At 36.2% G+C, this 23,837-nt stretch overlaps 1 long non-coding RNA gene across 11 annotated transcripts in view; it reads right to left on the bottom strand.

Moving 5' to 3' along the window:
* Positions 1–8,696: 8,696 nt before the first annotated feature.
* The window catches only part of LOC115495195 (uncharacterized), a 235,415-nt gene continuing 220,274 nt past the window's right edge, over positions 8,697–23,837 (bottom strand). For all 11 annotated transcript variants that reach the window (XR_012056010.1, XR_012056012.1, XR_012056006.1 and 8 more), the window contains one exon: positions 8,697–22,507. This is a non-coding gene — a long non-coding RNA (uncharacterized lncRNA). The remainder of the gene's footprint in view (positions 22,508–23,837) is intronic.

Raw genomic sequence — 23,837 nt, 5'->3', positions numbered from 1 at the left:
AAATGCTGAACCATTTCTTAAGACTGCTTTGAGGTAAGTCAGGTTCCTGTGTGGACACCAGGACTAGACTGCAAATCAATATCTGACACTGCTGTTTTGACAAGCAGAGGATGAGCAGTGTGCAAAGTGCTGTTACCATCATAGGCACGGAAAGATCAGTATTCTGCATACCTCAGGGCTTGGGCAGAAAGTATTGATTCCTGGCTTTGATGTTTTAATAACAGGCATGGGAGTAGGACAAGTATGGATCCACCCTGATCTTACAAAAACGTAAATTATTATTCTCCCTTTGAACATTTTCTGTCATAAAGACATGGTAATCAAGGCTATCAGGAAATTTCACTCCAGCCAGAATTTGACCTAGCTCACCTCCATTGTGCACCTACAGAGATTCTTAACTCTACTCTTGAGATAGGTGAGCACTTCACACCACCTACATCCAAAGTTTCTCAGATTTTGCCACTCCTCATTGGAACAAACTAGAAAAGAGACATCACCATTAAGATAATACTGACACCAGTTCAGCAGCCAGTTGTTCTCAATGCTCAGGAGTGCCATTAGGCTTTATGTACTTTTCTACCTCGAGAGAAGGTCATCCTAACATCTGTTTATAATGAAGCTTGACAAGAGAAAATAAATTTTTAAAAGATATTATCCACTTTTACTGTTCATGGAGCTAGTTTGGTACAAATGGTTATTGCATACATTAGCTATAGTTCAGTATTACAATGATAATTCTCTGAAAAACAAATGTTTATTGTCTTTTCTTATAAAAAATCCAATGTATCAAGACAGTTGCTTACAGCAGTAATTTGACACAGGTTTAATTGTGAACTATTATACTAATAAGCTGTTAATTGCTTTCTTTGCTGCAATATCAAGGAATCAAAAAGAGTTTATTGAATGCAAGGAGAAACAGATTTATCACATCAACATGATTAGCTGCTATACAATAGGCCTTTTCAGTCATTACACTTTGCACAACATTCTAAACCCCAATTATACTGTAGTATTAAGTATAAAATTGTAGCTGAACCTTGCAGTTTCATGTTTTATTATCTTTTAAAATGAGTGTTAGCATTGAATGCAGTGGTAAAATGAAAATAGAATATTTTAAAAGCTGTGATTTTAGCATTTGGCAATACATACAGGTGGTGTAGGGTGACAGTGATGCAATTTGAGCAAAAGCATCAGCAGGTATGAGAATATATAAAAGTCAAATTAAATTGGGAACTGTCTATTAAAGATTATGAAATAAGATTAATGTGTCAAAAATCTGACCTTGTAAATTAGAGAGATGTTATCTTTCTTATTTGTTGGCTGCAAGATGTGTAAAATGGTCTCTGGAAACCATTAAATGAAATTCTATTTGACACCAAAAGTAGGACAATTCTTTTCTTCTGTCAAATTATAAACTGGTAATTATACTCCTTTTCTATTGAACACCATTTTGGCTACAGAAAAGTATTCAATGCTTTTATGTTTCTGTAACTATTTACTCTACCTCACTCAGAAGAGCAAGAAAAGCTGTTGGTTTTAATAAACCAAAAGCTTTTAAATTTTCTTGCTTACTTCCAGATAAAAGCAAAGCCTTACTTACTGTGTTCTACAGTAATGTCTTACACCATTCCACATATTGACCTGTGAGTAATTTTCACAGCCTTGAACCACAGTGAAAATCATGGCCAGCCCTTACATGACCATTACCAGAGTCACATTTCTTTCTCTAAAGGTAAGCTGTAACAGCAAAGACAGGAGTGGTTGCAATACCTAGGATTTCCTCTTTAGTTTATGATTCCTAATGCATAGAAATTTCAGGACTTGGTTTTAAAAGGTGGGTGATTAAAGAGCTGGTTTGAACATGCAGGTATTTTAACTCGATATACAAGTACTTTCCATATAGAAAGTATTTCCATAACAGCAACCTATGAATAATTTGTTGTCCTAATAGAAAAAGGAAAACAAAACCAAACCAAAGAAACAACTAACCAAGCTGTTAATGGCACATTTCCAAAAGGAAATGGCCCTGCCACTTCCATTTTTGAGATGACTTTATAGCCCACTTTCAGACCTCACTTGGAAAGTGCCAGAGATCCAAGTTCTCCAACATATTTAACTGGGACAGAACATCTTCATCCTTTCCCTTCACCTCACAGTATTTCTGGTCTGTAACTTTCAATAGTCATTGAATGTGGCCTTTATTCTCCCATTCCTATTAAATCTCTCAAGAGTTTCAAGAAAGTAATTTGCTTGATGAACCATTTATATTGATGTAGACCTTCACACAAAGAGCAGCCACAGAGGAATATTGGACTTGGTGAGGGAATTATAATGTATGCAACAGGAGTCTATTAATGATACATCTAGAGTCTTAAACGAACCTTTGAACATTTAGATACCAGTCCCAAAAGTGTTATTCTCTTCTCTCACTGTCACTATAAAAGTGTAGATCTATCAGCAATAACTGAAAATATCCAGCTACTAATCCAAACCTTCACATCCCTGCTCTAGGCTTTCTGTTCAGATGCCTTGTTTTGGAAGTGATTTTTTTACTCTCTTCTTCTCAAATTGTTCATAATATTTTCAGGGAAAATTCTTTCTGTCCTATTCAGTCTTGCAGATTTTATTTGCGTATCTGTGTATATGCATTTAACTCCCTTAAATTGTTTTCGTTTCAGAACAGCAGAAATACTTACTTGCTCCAAACAGAATTCAATAGGAACTGAGTTGATTATGAGCTTTGTTCTGAACTCTTTTGATATGAGTAAAACCTTGTGCATATACCCATCTCAACTCTTTTTCTTAAGGCCCCATTATAATTTAGAAAGCTACACGCCAAGGTTGTGTCAGGATAGCATATATGGCACATATGCTTATGCTACTGAGCTGATGGATTCTGCCTGTGGAACAGATAGAATCAAAGGCTCTTATGAAAGAAGAAAAACTCTCAGTGTGCAAATTCAAGCTGATGAAACAAAATCATCTGTCCCCTCACTGAACAGCCTTCTAGTAACTATAATTCTGCAAGAGGACAGGATGCAAGAGAGGATAGAAATAACACATCTAAAAACTTAGAAGCTGCCAGCTGATGTTTCAAAATCCACATGCAGCATGATTCCTGCCTTGATTCAAAACCCACTGACCTTTTGTTTAAAAATATGTCAACCTCTGTCTTTAAAATGGCCACCCCTGCACTCACACTTGCTTAGGATCAGTCTTTGAAGGGATGGTTGTGTTTCCTCTTTTTTGAATCAGTTCACACAAATAATTTGACTTGTATTCTTCAAGGACTAAATTATTCATCAGTTAGTGAGCTGACAAAAGGAATTTCATTAGGACAAAAACACATGTTGGCTCATCTCCATCAAAGACACAGGGCTTGCTTTGTGAGGAGAAGCGTCCTGGAATTCCTCTGACGTTTGCATTATCTGTGCATAATTCTTAGACTGAAATGTTGATTAATTAAAAACCCAGATACCTGCCTTCGTCATCTCCAGCTTTATGCATTTAATACTCCTACACACTGGCCTGAAAGCAAAGTAATCTAAACACAAAATTTGAAGGTCAAATTATCTAAGTAAGCAAGTCTATCTCAGGTTCACTGATTAATATCCATGGTAAACTTGCCTTCAAAGGTTTGGTATTTCCTGTAAGGGAAATTTGTACTTCTGATGTAGGAACACAGATGCTTTTTTGCATCACATCAGTAGTCTTGGCCATAATCATATTATTTGGGCATTATTTTGTTCTTAAAGCATAAAGGGAAAGAGAAAGAATTGTACATAAAAAAATATTGGCTGACATGCTCACAAACCTTGAATTATGAAGATTAACACAACAGACAAAATTTTTTAAAAATCTTTTACTTGCTCTGATAATTCAGCATTTAATATGTGTGTGTGTATGTATTAACTTGTTCAGTTGGATAATATCCTGTAGTAGCGAGCTCTACAGCTTAAAAGATTTTATTTGTTAGTTTTCTATGGATGCTCTCCTTTTTATATTCTGGCAAATTTTGGTCATCAGAAATATAAGAAAATGTTATTACCATTAGGCAAGTATGTCAATAATGTTTTTTTAGTCTGCCTTCTAAAATGATAATCTTTCTTTATGCTTGTGATGAATTAAGCTTCCTCCAAAGAAAACAACTTTCTCTTTTTTTCTGTGTTGAAACCTTAAGTTCAGAATAGTGATAAGAGATTTTAAAGTTCAGAACATGTTGTTAAAGTAACAAATAACAGAAGATCAAGTACTTTGTGCTTTGATCATTGGCTAGGCTTGATGGATTACTTGCATAAATGATGCTCAGTAAATGAAGATATATCAATAATATAGATTCTGCTATTATTATTTTAAACTGTTTTTGTCTGTTTATTTCTAGAAAAAATGAGCAGCTTTTTGTCTTAGCCCTGGACAGATACAGTAAACCATTATTTTTGTAGAATTAACATTGACAAAACCTTCTCCCCGAAGTTTAAAAGGAAGATTTGAACATCCCTCAGTGTATTCACCTCTCAAACCTGTATCAATCACTGATATTCTTGGGAGATGAAGCATGAAATTTGATTTCAAATCCTGTAAAAACACTACAGCCCTGCCTAAAACTCATTCACCTCTTGGCTACACAATATAGATCCAAACTGACTGAAAATTTGGGGTCAAAGTCACTGAAGTTCAACATCTTCTACAACACTTTGATTTTTGAAAACTTCTTTTCCAATATGATGTTCAACATCATAAAAACATGTGTGAGACCAGCCAGACACCAAACAGCAGAAAATGGGTTAGACCGTGCTTTGTAGTTCTAGGTGTTCTCTTTTGTATCCTCAGACCTGAAAGTGTAACTTTATATTCAGACAGACAATGAATGAAAACCAGGAGATATCCCAAAAGCAGATTGGTGAACAGAGTGCCCAAACCTTTTCTCCTCCCTCCTCAAACAGAAAAATTAATTTTTGTAGCTAATGTTTTGGTATTGCTCAAAAGAATCTATTCCTCAAGGGGCATGATAATACTTAAATTTTATTGAACTAAAGATGTTTCCTCTTCTTCAGTACTATTTGTCTTCTTCATTTTGTACAATTCTTAAATTATTGACAGCCTCAAACTCATATTTCATAGGGGATCTTTGTAAATGCCTTAATCCAGTGAACTCCAGTACTGTGTTCACATTCCTGTAATCCAATATCAAAATTTATTTTCAAGACCTTAATGCTGCTCCGTGTGAACTTTCCAAGAACAACTCAGGCAGCTCTTCCTGCCATTCCATGCATAAATTATCCCATCAAAGAGCTGGTGTTTATTCTGAGGTCTTTGAAATTCTAATCACTTGTATACACCTCCTCAGGCTAGCCTGTGCTTTGAAATTTGGATTACTTACAATTGGGCTATTCATAATGCAGGGCTATAGAATGCAGCTTGCCATCCATTTACAAGCCTCTGTACATCCAACATGTCATCAAGGATTTCAAATTGACACACTTCTCATCTTCCAGATTATTTTCCCAGTGTCAGCTTTATATCAACTATTTGACTTACAGCCCAGATAAGAAATTGCTTTAACAGAGTGTGAAACACATGCAAGTAATGTTAAGTTAGACTTTCTATGCATTACTATAAAGAAAACTTGCAGTGTTTATTTCCTTCTTTGTTTGTTTGTTTGTTTGGTTTTGGTGTGAATTCTGGCTAGGTAGGCTCCGAAGCTGTGATTATATCTGAGCTCTTGTAGAATGTGGTCAGCAAAATTGTTTATCAGAAATGACATCTCATCCAGCACCATTTAGTTGTAAAACGAACTTATTGTCAAGAATAATGCAAAATCAGTTGTATGAAGTTTTTTTGACACCTGAAAGGGACGTCTTGGAACTTCTGTTAACCAATGTCCTCCAGGCTGAAAAAATGATTTCACACTGAAGATCATCAACAGCTCTCTAGAGGTTCCCTTCACCCCTCTCCTGGGATAAAGGACAGTAACTTTATACTGGCACCTGCAGAAAGTGGTAATTGGTGACTAAAGCACTGTCACTTCTGTTTGTATATTCATAGTTATTCCTTGCAAACCCTAAAGAAATCAGTAGTAGTTTTTCAAAACACCAAGTGCAGATCTGAATGAAAATCAAAGTCCTTGTAAATCAGTCAAAACAATTTTTTTTAGGAACCAAGTCAAATCCTTGTTCAATTAGATACCATATTGTATGTGTTTTATCATTTTGAATGTGTTTCCAAACAAAACCAAATTACTGAAGATATGCCTAATAAATTGTAGCTGATGGCCTTTAAAGGACTGTGATTATTTTTATTTCAGTCTGGAATATAGTGAAGACAGTTTTCTATAGCTTGTCTTTTGCACTCCCAAGGTATTTCTCAACAACTTTCCAACTTTGTCATGGTCTGCAGATTCTGGAAGAAAGGAAGGGACTGCCTCTGTTATTGATATGATAATGTCACATATCTTTACAAATATTCTGTATCTTTACAAATATTCAGTTTCTGAGAGTTCCTAATACTTTCCTCCAGCAGGAGTGAAAAAGAATAAAGAAGTACTGTACATTTCTGTCCTTTCAATCTTATATCATAAGTGGTACATCATGTATGTTTAAAATTTTACCATTCTATTAATTTACATTTTTTTTACTTGTACAAATTGATCAAAAAATGCTAAATTATAGAGAACAACCCAAAGTACAGAGGTTCACCTCCAATTTTATGTTCCATGGTTCAAATCCACACAGCTTTCCTAAGCAGCTTCTAAGCTCAGGTGATGAAGGGTGAAAAAAATTTACAGGGCTGTGTTCTACCTTATGAGAAAGAGCACTAAAAATGTATTGCTAAAAACACATGGAGTAATCACCACAATTATGCTACCTGATAGCATATTCCTTGCCTTCACAAGCATGTATCAGTGACACACATGGCAGTGGGAGTTCTGGCAGAGCAACAAGGTGTACAAGACCACATAAAGTGAAATAGCAAATAGACTGGCAGGAAGCCCAGTGGATTTAATCATATTTCTGCATTTGTGTGGTATTTATACAACCAAATGTGGAGATAATGACACAGAACCCTTCTCTTTCTCATTATATGGTTATTCATGCAGCTCACAGTATTTCATTTCTGGATTACGCATCTGTTATTATGTACCATCAAACACTGCCTTGAGTCTCTCTCAGACACAGCTCCAGTGGCTGAGGTCTGAACACCACTGACAAACTGCCAGTCCTGTCTGCCATCAGTGCTCGTGGCACTTACAACTCTCTGTGACCTCAGAAGGAGCATTCCATAGGTTCAGTCAATAACTGTAATAAAAATTGCAGTGAAAAGCATCAAATAAAAAAAAACAACCCTGTGGTTAAAATGCTAGATCATTTATTACAAAGAGACTCCTCAGGAAAAGTCAATCAAAGAGCAGAGCAAAGAGTACTCTTAGCATTGCTGTGAAATTTACTTGCTGAACATAACTGAGAAATAAAATTAAGTGGTATTTTAAAATGGGATGCCAGATATTTTTTCCATATGTATTTACACATATTTATTCTTTTCATTTTGATTCCAGTGGAGTTGTGGAAACTTTCAGCAGTGGAGGATATGATACAAGGTCAAATGTATAGACTTAGGGGTTTAAATGTAAAAGAAATTGATTTTGATACACACAGTACTATTAGAAACTAGAGGAAGGATTTTAATAAGGTGGCATTATCAAGGCCATGCTAGAACAGATTACAGGAGACTCACAATACAATAATGGCTTATTTTAGAATCAGTGCACTTCATTCCTGTGATTGACATCATGCTGAAAATGCAGATAAAAAGGGTGATGATGCTTTTGTTACTTGGATCAAGCATCCTGTCTGGGGAAAAAAATGTGATTTCTTTGGCTAACCTTTAAATCTTAACTCAGGTATATCATGGGGAATGGGAGATATCTTTAATCTTCTTCAATCTTACAACATAATACAAATCAACCTAACCAGGCTTTCAATTATTCTGCCACCATCTACTGCTCTGTAAGTCTATAATCTCATTGGCTGTCATAGAAGACATACAGGGTTTTTAAAGTAAGGTAGGGTAGCATTATTATTTAGGCTTCCCTGCTAGAAAAAGAGAAAGCCCAAGAGAAATATACATTGATGTAAAAATGAGATTATTTTTTTCAGGAGGTAATCTAAATACCTTTAGATATTAGTGAGAAAATATAGAACTATGGAATCTTTAAGGCCATAGTCCTGGAAAGGCTCAATTTTGCAGAGTATTTAATCCATAGATAGTTTAGAAAATTGTCCTAGAGGGTGATTTCTCTTTGATTCAAAATCTATTATATGACAGAATATTTATATAGGTTATCCTATACCATCCATCAGGACAATTTTTTTCTTTTGAGACTGATGCATATTTCTATTAAAGTTTATTATTATGCATCATTAAAATCTTCTAGTCATGCACTTGTTAGCTCACTGTTGAGCTTAAAATACATTTTTTACATAAAAGATTAAACAAGAGTAAATAAAGTTAAGAAAACTCCAAGAGTAGGGAACTTAAATGTTCCCACTAAGATGTTCTGCTGGGGAATCACTATGCAGAGATGAACTCTTGAACTCAGGATAGAAACCTGATGTTCAACAAAAAAAAAAAAAGAAAACCAAAAAAAACAAACAACCAAACAAAAAAAAAACAACCAAAAAAAAAAAACAACAAAAAACAACAACCCCAACCTCCCCCCCCAAAAAACATTTAAAAACCAACCAAACAAACAAATAAAAAGCATTTTTGTAATCTTTCTATTGGGTTTTTGGGGTTTGGTTTTGTTTTTCTTTTAAAGCCCTTACCATGTTCTGTAGAAGAGAAATTTAGGAACATAACTCAAGGTTTGCTCCAAATCCCTCTTTGCATTTGGCAGCATTCTGTATAAATTCAAGGCTGACTGCAGACATTCATTGAAGGAAGGATCTGCTGAGACAAACAGCCTTGAAGGGCAATACTTTTGAGATCAGTACTATTTAGTCCCATGTAGAACAGAAGGAATGTCTGATACCACGAAAGAAGTCTGTTCCAAAGCAGACAAATCCAATAATGAAGCTACTATGAAACAAAACCAGATTTTGTACTAACACACCCTGGGACTTCAGGTAGATTCACACTGGTGTCTTGACCCATGTGCTGAGCCAAGAGGGAATTCTCTTGACAGAAAGGGACTTAGAAACAAACCTCAAACTGTGCTGCAGCTGAGACTGAGCAGAATTCAAACCATTGCAATTCAGTGCAAAGTCCAAAGGGGAGCACTGAAAGCAGCAGCACTGTAAAGAGCTGAGTGTCCAAACCTGGACACCCCTGAGGATGCACCTCAAAGTACTCTGACACGTGTGACAGGAACTGCAGAATCCTCACCCAAATTCTGAGCTGGTGGCTATCGGTTCGGTGACATTACAGCAAATAATGCCAGTTGGGAATCTGCTCCACTGCAGATTTGTGGTTTTTAATTGTAAGCTCAGGATCAGTGCCACATTAAGGCTCTTTTGCAGAACTTCTACCATCCTGTTCTCTTTATGATGCACGATTTTCATTACTCAGTGCCTCTGATTTCAGTATATGTTCATGGGAACAGCCTGCTATTTATTATTCAAACCAGTGTCTCATGCTGCACATCCCTGTGACAGGCAATTAGTTCCCTTTGAGTAATTAATTATTAATATAAAATTTATTTAAGGACTACTCCTAATAAAAGTTATAATTATTTTTACTCCAAAAAATATAAATGACACAAGCAATTAATTGCCATTGTGTTTTTTAAATATTATATGTGCAACCACTCTAAAAAATAGCAGTTCTCAGTAAAACAGTATCCCTTGAATAAAGCTGAAAAGCTTATTTTTCAGGAACTAAAGCCAGTGGGTGATTCCAGGCCTGCTTTAGGGATGAAAGAAAGTACCAAGAAGAAAAAAGAGGACCTCACTCTCCTTGGAGAGCCAGGAGTGAGGAGAGCTGTGTCTCTGTGGCATGAAGAGAGGAAATTATTAGTGATTCAGATTGGTTTAAACTGAAGGAAAATGGTTGCAGATAACTGGTCAGAAGTTCTTTATAATTTTTTTTAAGGTTTTGAAGTAAAAAGATTGATGGCATCTTCCTTCTGTCTCAATCTTTAGTTAGAAAGAAATATCATTTTTCAAGGTTTCAGGATTACAAAACTATAGAGAAAAGAATAATTTTAAACTATTTAAAATAGTGTTTAAACAGTTTTCAACTATTTAAAAGAGTGTTTAAAACTATTTGCAAAATGCCCAAGGAAAACAATATTTGTATGTTCATAATGAGCAAAAACGGTTAAAATCCATTCCTTTGTCATAATTTTCTTCTTCCAGCACACTAAATAAGATAAATCTTTTGAAATTTCCTACAAAACAACTGCCATTTATAACATCTTTGGTTAGAGGGCAATTTGAAGAGTTACAGCCTTTCAAATGAGCATATGTTCTGTTTTCCAGGGGGAAATCATACATATATTAGAGTAACTACAGAGGGATGAACTATTTCTCTACAGAGATATATTTCTATACAGGCCTGGTTTCTCTTCATTTTCCCTGTGCCAGTCTGCTCCTTCAAAGGCTGGGCAGAAAGTGAGAAAGCAAGGATGTCAGACAAGCCTCTCTTTATTGATTATAAGTACCACACAGCAGGATTCTGCACTTGGAACAGCTCAACTTTCTCCCTTTTGCTTTACCAAAAATGTCATCAACAGCAGTTGAGCTCAGATCTGGGAAAAAACTCAAAATTATCTTTTGAATGGGAAGGAGTTATTGAGTATCTGTGTAGAAGTGGAAGCTCTTCCGAACATCTATGTGAATATCTTTATCTTTTGTACATGTAACACAAATAAAATAAAATGAAACAGTTGTGAGTGCCCCTCTGCAGTTGTTCTCTCTTTACACACAGCCTCACTACCCATTCTTTACAACCACCATCAGATGGCCACTGCAAAAGACAGATCTGTTATGTTACAGAAATGATGCTTTAGACAAACCCAGATCAAGCATTTACAGCTCCACTGCAAACATCTGCATGGCTGAAACTGCATGCAAAACTATTTAAAGCACTGGTGAAGAGGTGAAAGAAATACGGTTTCACATAAGTATTACAAAATAACATTCATATTTAAGTATGTTTCTGCTCATTTCCTTCTGCCCATAAAGAGGATTACAAAGTCAGAGCAATATCTCCAGGTAGATCAAAAAGCAAAGTATGATACAAGAATCAAAGCAGAACACAACCTGCACAGAGCTCAGTAGCCTTTGGCTGTGCACACCTGACTTGGATTAGAAACCTTTGCCTTAAAAAATCTGTAGCTGTCAAATTGCCTAGGAAATCTGGCTCATCTTTCAGTAACTTCAGCTATTAATTGCCTTTGAAAAATTACAGTTACAAACTGTGATTAAGCTGCTACATAAATTAAAAAAAAAAAAATCAGTCAGGGCCGAGTGTAATTCTAAGCTCATTCTAACTAATTTTCATTCATTTTCATTGTTGAAAGTTCCTATAGGATTTCCTGAGCTGCTCTTTCTTCTGCTGCTGGTATATCACAGGAATCATCCTGGCACTGCTGAAAGGTCAAGTTCATTTTACAAAACCCAAGATGCAAGAAGCTACAGGCTCCCCTGCTGCTGTTCATTTATTTCTTCTGCTTGCCTTTAAAGAAATACAATTCTATAAAAGCAAAATAAAATTTGTAGTGACCCTACAATTACTAGCCTCATTTGATGATGTAGTGTGTGCATTCTCTACTTGTGGTATGTCACAGAAAAAGGATAGTGGGAGGCTTCAGCTCTGATGAGTTTCTGCTGCCTAAGTGTGTTTTTAATTCCAGGAGATTCAATAAGGACCAGTTTTTAATATGCACTCTTTTTTTTTTTTTTTTAAAGATCCTTTTCACCACATGTGGGAAGAAATATTATGCCATATTTATTTCTTTTTCAGTTTCTACCACCTCTATGTTTTCCCCCTTGTCTACAATAAAGTCAGGCATTTAAAAACAACTACGCAAGCATTTCAAAAGTAGCATTGTACAAATGGTTTTTTGAGCATTCCCATTTTCATAGTCACCTTGGACAAATAATGTCAAGCCAAATATTTTTAGTACTTTGAGTAAATTAAAAACGAATTATTTAGGAGAGCTCAGGAGGAAGGAAACAGGAATTCATTAATTAATTTTGACTTAGCTGATTTGTGAGTGGTTAAATCAAATGACAGCAGCTTGGAGCCACAGGCTACCAGCTGAGCTACATATAAAAGGAGGAAGCTGAATTGAAAACGTTGAAGCAGCAGAATAAAATGCAGCCAGTGGCACTCTAGGTCAGAGTCCCTGTACATGACAAACCCTGTTTGTGACCCAAGGTTGGAAGCTTTCAAAGCAGCACTAAGCAGGGGGCTGAAATGCAAGTTTGAAGGCTGCACATCAACCAATCCAAATTAATCACAGCTACCAGGAGAGTCCACTCACCCAGCCCAGTGCTGTGCAGGTGCTTCTCATTGCAGCAAGTTCAGTGAACAGGACACAGCTGTGAAAGTGTCTGTTCAAATGGGATATTTGTTTTCTGCCCTTAGAAATTGACAATCTGCCAGGGAAGTGAATAAACATTACTTTTCCAAACTTAGTCGTTTTGCCATCCTCCAATCAGGACTTAATTCCAAAAATTAACTAAAAAACAAATAATATTAAAAATATCAAAATACATGAAATATCTAGTTTTATACACAAATTATATGAAGATAAAAAATGCTGTGTCACTTTTCAGAATGGACATTTAATATTTCAAGTACTAGTTCTTGCCTGTTATTTGCAGCTTAATCACTGAGGTTTATTTATCAAAAAATATATTTATAATGAAAGTCAAATTCACACTGTCTCCAGATACATCACAGTAATAATGAAAATATTTCAAATACAGAATTTGGGGAACACTTTAATGCTTTTGTCAGAAATCAGCAATAACCTGTGGTATCTTGTAGCCATATGACTGAGGTGGAATTCATTGGCCTAAATGCAGTGTTATGAACTGTAAAAATAAAACCTTCCTCAGCAGAAATGAGTACAAGAAAGTTACAACTGTTCTCTTCTTTCCCTTGAAAAATTCCATGGCAATTTTCATGAGAATACATAAACATTTAATTGTTCATGGTAGTTATCAATAGTCAAAATGTTCACTGTTATCAGGACACTAAAACAGGACCTTTCTTTAGGATTATGCAGAGAAAAAAAAACCACAAGCTGTGCTCCTATAAATTCCGTGAAGTCAAGTAGAACTGAAGTATTCACAGTCCTGCCTGAAAACAATGCAGGACTGTGCTTAACTTTCGTAATTTGAATTCTTCTTACAGCAACAGTGCAAAGAAATCATCCAGCACCAATGAGCCAAGGTATTACCACAGGACTTGAGAATTTTAACAGCCTTCCAGTATGTGTCAGTCTTACATTAGATACAGAGTCCAGAAAGGGGACAAAAGGTTAAATCTAGCAGCAATAATATGAAAAACCCCACTGTTGCTTAAAGCAGCTCTTACAGGCTATTCACTATCAAACATGAAAGAATTTAAAAAATGTCTTTACATTTTAACATTTTTCCTTAAATGTAAGTTAACATTCAAACATTATTTCACTACTAAAGTAAGAGTTCATTATTTAAGGTTGGTATATGGCTAGCTTATTTTTAATAATTATAAAATAATGGACAGGTAAGACTCATTGAAAGCTTTGGTCAATCCATTAATGCCATGGGAAAGAAAATGTAATGTGGTCATATACGGTTGGTGATAGCTGATGATAAGAATGAAGTCCAACATTTAAATATGTTTCTGAAATGCAGACAATGCACTCAGAAAATGTTAATCTTTCAGCTCTGAGAATTAGCCATGCTTTAATAGCTTTCAGGGGAACAAAGAGCCAATGCAGATGCTGTCTGTTGAGTCACTGCACGTTGATTCATCCTGAATGCATTCCCTGCACCCAGCGACCACTTGGGAATGAGTGGGAGTTCATTAACATCCAGGGGAAGAAGGAGCACTCTGCTGCACTGGATCATGCTCCACAGATTCTTATTTTACCTATAGGAATTGTGGCAAACAATTTTTCGGGGGCCTTAGCAGCAATCAGCAGTCACACTCTGCCTACAAAGAAAACAGCAAATTGGTTTAAAACTGCTTCTTAGCATATGCAGAGAAAACCATTACATGCTGTCAACGCGTTCAAGTCATTGTGCTAATGAGATGAGACAGGTTGTGTGACAAAGAAAGCAGCATGTTTCTCAGTGGTGAGAACTAATGAGTTCATTGACCAGCACAGGGAACCTGAATCTCAGCTGCTCTCCCCCACTTGGCAAAGTGCCCATCACTGATTTTAGGCTTTCTGTTATATTTTAGGTTTTTTGGGAATTTTTAATCTATGTTTGGCTGAAACAGAAAAGTATATTATTAGGGAAGATATCATAGGCTTTCATCCACACTAGTGGGCTAGAAATATCTAGCTAGGCTTTATAGGTCAGTCCTCTTATTCTAAAGAGTGTCAAGGATGATCTTGTGTTTGTTTGATCAGCCATTTTAGCTACATTCTTTACTATCAAACAAGTAGCTTTGATAAAGCAGCCAACTAAACTTTGTAGGCAAGAAAAAAAAAGAAGTAAATGTCCTTGAAGACTGTTCCCCTTTCATGCTGTGATTAATTAAGCAATTAAAAGTATGATTGGTCTTTTTAAAGATGTCATAAGATATGGCAACTTCCCGTTATTGGAATAAATTAAGAACATCTCTTCAGTCCTTTTATAAAGGGCTAGAGCTTCAGGACAAAATGTAACATGTTTGAGAAATTCGAGTTTTCTGTTCTCAAATATCACTGCAAAGCAGGATAGTCAGATGGGCATGCCAAGGCTCAGCTCATAAATATTTTGCCTATTTCTATATTGCATCAGAAACTCATGTTGCCAGATCAATAGACATCAGCAGTAATGACTGCAGCCCTGCAACATGGAGCTGCTCTCCCACAAACCAAAGAGTCTTTCCAATTGCAAAACCTACATGGAAGTCATCAAGAAATCACTCACTCCTTAATACTTGTGATCCCAAATCTGACTAAATATAGGAGAGAAACAGACAAGACAAAAGCTAAGAAGTTAGTATAAAACTAAAAGAGAAATACCAGGTCTCTTCAAATATAACAACTCTTTTATTTAACTATCAGACTGAACACACAGTTGTAGCTCTCAGATATTCTCTCAGAATTTGAAAAGATATCCCACATCTCCTGTCACTTAGCTATTAAACAAAGGACCAGAAACATCCACCTGACTTGAGAGGGTTTAGGCTGATGAAAATCAAATCCTGGTATTTTGTCCTAGCTGCTCCCGAAATATTTTGAAATTGCAACTTATCCCTGTGACCAAGCAGAAACACAATTCTGTCAAGCTATCTTTGGCCACTGACAGACAGGCTGAAGTATTTCAAGCTTTCTAAGTCACCCTTTTCTCACCACTCTCTGTTGCAGTGACAATATGTCTCCAGCATATTTTGCAACAAGGAGAACTCTAACGAGAACAAGAGCAATGGAGCAATATAATCAACAGCTTAAACAAAATTTCCTGTCAAACCCACTCCTCCTCTTTGTTATTTCCCAGTGCTTGCTGCAGCTCTGAGAAGGAAATCCTTATTCATCAGGAGGTTCATATGACTTCACCGGTTGATTTACTGATATACCACTAAAACTTTGAAAATGCTAATTAATTCATTTACCACGGGAATACAACTTATCCTTATTTCTGGCTTCCTACATAGTTTGGCAATAATCATTATTTCAGACAAGGCAAAACAGTTTAAAAAAACTATAATGAGAAAGGACAGTCTGGAAAAAAGCTTCACTATCTATTGGGTTTTTTTCATTTTATTTTGCAATAAGAATTCAATAGTAAGCTCTTGATACAATGAAATTAAATTATGAAGAAACAAAAAGAAATAGCAGAGCAGGTCACATAGAAAAAAAAAATCAATTACATATTTAGAATTAATTAATCCATACAGCCCACTTAATCCAAAGATGTCATGCAACAAATTGACTGACCATTTTTAAGGCAGGTGGTAGCATATTAACAATACAGATAGGCTAAGTTTACTGGAAGTAATTCACTTACCTCATACAAGTGCTATTCTAGCCAGACCATCACTTAACATGTCAAATATCTATGACTATCTGATCCACTTAAATGGTTTAGGAAAATACACGGAGTAGAATAATCAATTTTCAGGGGCAGAGAAGCATTCACTGTGGAGAGCATTTTGCAATCCTACTGAAATGCACAGTTTTCCTACAGCTACTTGCATGGAAGAATATTTAGAAGCTCTCTGAATGTACATAACAGAAATGTTGTTTAAAACAAGTCCAGAGGAAACCTCACAAATACAAAATGAACACATTTAGTGAGCTGCATCCTTCGTGTGACACAGCACAAGGCCCCAACATCACAGTGACTTTCCAGCTCCACTTAGACCACAACCAGTTGCTGGCTCTTTTATTTTGGAGAGTAACTGTTCCCTCTGTTTCCTGGTCATTGTATGCCTAAGAGCAAATATTCATCTTTCCTCTTAAAAATGTAACTTTCCTCATCTCTCCATCCTGCAACACTTTATTACCATGAGAGGCCATTATCTGAAGCTGCTGTGAAATAAAGGACAGCTCTCTTAGCTCTTTTGTTATTGCATTGGAGTAGAAGACAGGCAGTCCTGTGAGTATGCCTGAAGAACACCAGTCCTGCACTGCATACAGAGCTGGGAATCAGCATGCAATTCAAGCCATCTAAAGTTTACTGGATAGTTTCAATAGGGAAAGACTAAAATAAAAATAGAAAATGGAAAACGTTCTGTTCAGCATTTTGATACAAGCCACAATCCAAATTAGGTCATTAAATGCAAGCTGTGAGATTTAACTTTGATCTGTAAGTCACTAGAGAAAAGGATAGTAAAGAAAAGCTGTGATAAACAACTCAATTTTCCAGCTTTCTCTCCTTAGACCTCTCTCAAGGAGAGCCCACCATTCATTTGGAAGTTCTTTTCTTCCTAACACCGTGATCATGGATCTGCTCCTAACCACAGATAAAAGGACAAGTTTTCCTTAGCGTGCAATTAGGCATGTACTTCCATTTCTATTAACGATGTAATGAAGAATAATAAAGCAAAATAAGGAACATTAGCATTTTTGGGAGGTAACAGATCATTCTTAATGGAAACCCTGTGACTAAACTCCCTATACATGGTTATAAAACTGTAGCTCAGTTTGTTAGTTCTTGAGGAGAAAAAGAACAAATATAAAAAAATTAAAATGACACCCCATCCCACCCTGCCCACAACTGAACAAACCAAGAATGAAATATCTGCCTTCTGAAAATCAGTGGGAATTGTACTTCATTTGGGTAAAATTTCATCTCATTACCACTTATTAACTGATTTAAAATATTTTAGTAAGTACAGATTTACATACAAACCTGTATTACCCAGAAACAGGCCAGAACTGTGACAGCAATCTTGGTCAGAGATGAAAATAAGACTTGATCCAGTATCAAATGAAGAGCATGAACATTTCTCTATTGACTACAGGCAGATTTTGGATGGAGTCCATTTGCAGGCTGCACCTGAGAAGAATTTCTCTACTAACCCCCTTTGCCAGAGGAAGATAAAAACATATTAAAATTAATGGCATTTTTTCAATTTGAGCAAAATGTCTGGTCTTCAGTTCTGGACTGGAAAGGAAATCTTTATTTTCTCTATTACAGCTAAACTCATACATGGTTACAAAATAAAAACAAAAACCAAAACAGCAACAACCCAACCAAGCAAGAAAACAAACAAAATGAAAACAATAAAAAAAAAATCCCCACCAAAATAAAGACAACACTCAACACCCTTTGGTTACTGAAATACATAAGAAAGTTATTTCCTCTGCAATTTTATTTTGATTTGTATATTTACCATATTTCCTGTTGGAAAAAGTAAAAATTCACAGCAGCTGCTATGGACCACATGTTGACAACCTATCTAGGAAGATGAGAAAATATTGTATTACTTGTGCCTGATGATAGAGATAGTCATTTATCCATCAAAGCTAAAGAAAACCCCTTCAATCCAACCCAGAAATGTTCTTTTCTGTGAACTCAAGCTAACCTAATTAAAGCTTGTTATACAGGAAAAATTAAGAAGACAGAATTATAGGATGTGATATGCTGGATTAGGCCAATTTTAATGAGAATAATTTTACTGAGTATCAGTCACTGAGGTGAATAATAAAACTTGGAAAATCAGGGTAAAATCAATACAATAAAATCGGATGTCTGGAGGTAAGCTCTTCTCTCACACAAATTACTTAAAGGCTGACTTGCTATAGGACTTTTAAACTTTGAGATAAATAATATTTTATCAAAATATCCAACTTTTGCAGCTGCCTAATTCTATTTTTCTCTTCATACAAGTGTCCAATCCCTTTCTTAAAGAGTGCCAAGCATTTTGCTTCAGTAATTGGAAGCTACTTCTGTGAAGCTTCTACAGCAAGCACAGGGGCTTCTCACTCCTGCTGAAACAAATACTTTCAAATCTATACCAAAAAAAGAATTACACAGCCAAAGAAAGGCCATGTTGTGTTACTCATTAGCAATGCTTTGTGGTTTCATTTTTTATTTTGCTTTTATCTTGTTTGACTTGGCAAGCTTTTTCATTACTCTTCCCTTCATTCACATACGTATTGTGGAGAACACAGTTTGACATTGCATTTCTTTACCCCTTTTTTTAATGGCAAGATATCAACTGCTTTATTAAAAGTCTTCCATTTCAGCACAAATCCCAGAAAATGCTGCATCAAATAAGTATGTGCCAATGTCAATATGTCTTTTTAAGCTGTTAAATATCTAGTTCTTTTCTACTTATGCTCTTTTTATTGCTGCCATGAAGTTGAGGAAAACTGGAATCAGGCATTTCACAGCTTTACCCTTGAGCTGCAGAACTCTTAAAACGTGAAGGATGGATTCTCTGTTTTTCCTTCTCTGCTGGAGACATGAGGGAAGGTTTGAACCATACAGCTGTGGATCACTTTGAAAGTCCTTCTGGCACATAGACTGCTGAATTTCATGGGGTTTTCTCAGGTAACACTCATGTTATGTTTGCTGTGCATCAATATCTATCCACTTCTTTGTTTTTATCTTTCTTTTCCCTTTGTAATAAAGGTAAAGTCACTCATGACACAAGCTCCTTTAAAACAAAAAAGCACAACTCCTCCCTTGCTTTAGTTATAGATGTAGGAGTTGTAAGGAATTAAAGAACATATTGACTCTTCTCATAATTTCATTATTGTGTAACACATTGAGAAAATTGGATGAAAAAGAAAAAAATCTAATCTTTCTGCTATTTAAATATTCCAAAAGGCCCCTGATTATTATTCTCCAAGCTTAGGTAGCCCTATGGTCACCAGTCATAATAAAGGGTGTATTGCACAGGAACTGCATATTCACATAAGTTGATCCATATCCCAAAAATATTTTAAGAGTGCAATGACAATTCAACTAGCTTGGGGGAAGAGTACTCTTTTAAAATAAAAACAGATTCCCTTAAAATTATATATGCATATATAGACATATATATGTATATAAATGAAGTAGGGGGATCTGTTTTGAAGTTCCTACTGTTTAAACATTTGATTTCAGACTGTGATGCAAAAAATCAGTCTCAAGCTGTATTTTTCACAGTAAAGCTCTAATCTCCATAAAATTGTAAAAATAATCAAAATACTTCATTTACATTCAATATGTAACCTGAATTCTTTTCCACACTCTGATGAGACAGGCTGGAGTTCTGTCTTCATTTTCTTCAGAATGAGACATAATTTCTCTTTTATAAAATCTGCCTGTAACCTCCAACCATCTGCAGCAAAGCTTCTTACTACCATAGATTCTGACTTGTATTGTCCAAGCTCAGCTGTCCTGGCTGTTCCAGATTAAATTTTCTGTGTTACTTTACATGTAGAGTAAAATGCACTTGGTTTTAATTAGAGAGGGAATATGGAAATTTAAAAAATAAAAACATATTCCACGTTCCAATTCGCCATTATGACAGAAGAGAATCACTCCACATTGTCTTCATGATAATTTTAGTGACTTTCACCTCAATCTGGGGTTTATGCAGGGCTGAAGTATTGGGAACTGCTGGGCAGTCTAATTCTGGAGAGATTGCTTCTGTAACAGCTTATTTTCAGACCTAGATATACATGAATATAGAATACAATTATTATGGATTTGCTTCCAGTACATGTTCCCTGGAACAGACAATCCAGGTTCATAGTGAAAAGAATTCACCATTTTTTTTTTCAGATTAAATCCTACAGACTTCCTATTCAAAAGCACAAAGAATCCAACCATCATCTTGCTGTCTCCCTCAGGATGTCGGATCAAGAGCCCTTTACACATTATAAATACTGAATTTTTTTACAGGACACAGGTAAGCGTGAACACCTTCATTTCACAGAAGGGTGGGAGCACAGAAAGTCGAGGTGACAGAGACAGAGAGGAGGCACCATTGTCTGCCTCTCACCACGGCTCCATGAAGCCCACCCTGCTCAACCCAAACCCCACCACCTCTTTCTCTCTGCAGGAGAAAAACTGGGGCAGACAGAAAGCTCCCAGAGTAGCTGGCATGATTTTCACTCTGCTAAGTGCCTCCTTCCTGCAGGGCAGCCTGTGCCATCGCTGCCTACGAGACGCTTTTTTCCTGAGGGTTGGCATTTGCAGGAAGAAGAGGCACAGATGCCAAAGGAAGAGTAACGAGGCAGCCCTGTGGTAAAAACAGTGGCAAAAGCACCCAAAGAGAAGAGGAAGAATAGCTGCTCTAGAGCATCAGTGTTGGAAATGGCCATTTTGTTTTCCAAATCTGCAGTTTCCGTGGGGTTCAGGCAGATTATTCATTACAAATATTTACCTGCCACATCTCGGCATATTTCTTTGAGATCTATATTGCTTCAGAGTGTTACTGACACAGAATGGGGGTTTTTTCAATGTAAAATATTGATTTTCAAGTAAACTTGTCAGTGTGAAGGCAAAAATGGAAAAGGTGAGTTACAGACAAACCTACTCAGGTCTTTCTTTTTTTATATAAAATATAACACTGATATAAAATATAACATACTAACTCAAATATTTTAGGCCAGGCTATTCTTTCATTTTTCTTAGAATGGAAATAAAATGAATTTTCTCAGCTAACAGGAAAAGTGGAAGAGTATTTCTGCTTTTAACAGAAAAAGCAGAAATATTTTTCTGACTTGGAGGTTTGCCAAGTTTTATGAAGTCAGATGCAATTTTCCTGAGAAGTTTGGCCTTCACAGATTAAATTCCATAATCACATGCATCTCTGAAATGTGGACTTGTGTGCTCCTCCATTTTCTCAAGTTTCTATGTAATGTTATATTTTGCTTTTGGAAATAGCAAGGAAAGAAATTTCATAAAGAGGTCATTCCTCAAGATCTCGGTTGGAAAGCAACAAGTACACTTCACCATGCAGCACTGAACGGAAAATATTTGAGAGATACAGTACCAGATTATTTACTGTCATGGCGCAGCTTCTCCATACCTAGAGCCAGGATGTGCCTTGTCAGACTCATTCTACTTCCTTTTATTCCAGAATATTTCTGAACTCCCTTCAGAAAGAATACACTTATGAAATTACTTTGTACTGTTTCTTCCTAGCAGCCAGCAAGAGCTCTCCAAGCTCACAAGCTGTGCATGGTAAGAGAGGTGGAGAAGAAAAAAAAGCTTCAATTTTTTTATATTTATGTCAAGCAGGATAGAGCTCTTCTGTCAACATGATCTGGTGGAAACATAAACTCTTGAATTGATTACTCCTTTGATTTCACAATAGGTGGGATCCTCCTGTCAGTAAAGACAACAGGAATTTCCACTGTGCCTGAAATGACTGTCAACCTGTGCATTGGAGAGCATTCCTCTGCACTGGGAGGTGTCTCATTTCTGTTAAACAAAATTAATAGTGGGTTTTGTTGGGTTTTTTGGTTGGGTTTTGTTGGGTTTTTTAATAGGTGTTTTCCAAAACATAGCTCCAATCTCTTTGATTCCATCTGCTAAGTACTGACGTGCTTGCAAAAATAGCATATAGGTGACAGACTGGAATAGTATTTAATTTTCTTCAAAAGAAAACGCAGAAATATTCTAATCTCATCACTGAAAGAGCAGACACCACAGACTCAATGTCTTTTTATAGCTTGAGTGGGGTTTTTTACCTGCATGCTACTCACACATACACACATTTATTTATTTATTCATTGCAATATTCTTGCACTGCGTTCCTACAACCTTCCTTGGGCCCCCCTCAGAGGCAGACACAGCCCAGGGCTGGTACTCCAGTCTCACCTTTGCTGTCCTGGTGATGATTCTCCTCAGAATCCTCAGCACTGTGACCTGCCCTGCCTCAGCTAAGGAGGCCTGCCACCAGCTGCACCCTGCAGAAATAAAAGCACGTGGTAACTTTAGAGCTGTGATAAAATCCTTCTCTCTCCCAACACTTTTACAAGCTATCTGAAAGCATTGCCATTTTAGAGATTAAAGGTTTTACAGCTACATGCTTAAACCCAAGGTGAAAGATCAGCAGGGAAAAAAAAAAAAAAAACCAACAAAATTCTCCTGTTAAATTCAAAAGTTGTCATATACTACCTCCTTGTACTTAAAGGCCCCAGATACCCTCCATCCCCTAGCTTGCTTAAATAAAGGTATGGACAGCCAAAGAACTCCCCCAAAAATGGCAGGTCTATCCTTTCTGGTCTTTATTTCAGAGCAGTTTGTATTTCCCTGTAGAGTGGGATATCAAATGATATTTTGACTAGTTTTTGAATTTCACCTTTATATCATTATTCCTTACATTAACTCTGGCATGCATTTTTACTCAAAGCGTCAACTTTCATTTGTATTCCATTTATGTTTTGACACGACTAAGGTTATTGCTTTTCTGCCTGATTATTAGGCTTACATGAATTACACAGATATTTATCAGCAAAGCTGAAGAACCTACTCTGGCTCTTGTTAGGCATCTGCATTGCTGTTTCCTGTACTGACTTATAGGTAATAGAATTACATTAAGGCTCCAGCACTGCTTATTTTATTTGATCAAATTTGTTTACAAATGGAAATATTACATTCAAGCTGCATTAAAATACATCATCTCCAGAGATCTGCAGATATTATTTACTCATAGGGAAGCTTTCTGTACATATTAATATTTACTCAGTTCTTCCAGGTACCAATTTGACTTAATACTTTCAAGACAATAGACGACATCCATCCCATTCAAATATATCAATGGATAAATAAACAGCACAGCAGCCTTTTGCAGGGCTGCACTTCTGGAAAGGACAAACACACTGCTAGTACCAGATTCCAGTTCAGCTTAAAGCATATCTATTCTGATTCCAAACTATAGCTTTGTTATAAAACAACAGTTAGTGACAATAAAGGTAACAAAGCATGAATTAAAACAAAGCTGCATAAAACATTGCTTTGACATAGTATGACTACAGACATAGTTATGCTTCAGAAAATATGAATTATTTATCTCACAAGCAATAGCATTTAAGTGTCCCATCAAACTAATATGGAAAATTACGGAAGTGCAGTAAAAGAGGAATATCACATGAATGTAAAAAATATGCAATTATTTGAATACAGGCTATGTCACTAGTGTCTTATGAAGCTATGACAGCTTTGAGTGCAGATCAGATTCCTACAGAAGTCCATGACCATTTCACATTAAAACACTCATCTTTATGACTGTGCATT

This window comes from Taeniopygia guttata, chromosome 4A, assembly GCF_048771995.1.
Source record: "Taeniopygia guttata chromosome 4A, bTaeGut7.mat, whole genome shotgun sequence".
Taxonomy (NCBI): domain Eukaryota; kingdom Metazoa; phylum Chordata; class Aves; order Passeriformes; family Estrildidae; genus Taeniopygia; species Taeniopygia guttata.
The sequence above is the reverse complement of the archived record's forward strand: the minus strand, read 5'-3'. Positions and strand labels throughout refer to the sequence as shown.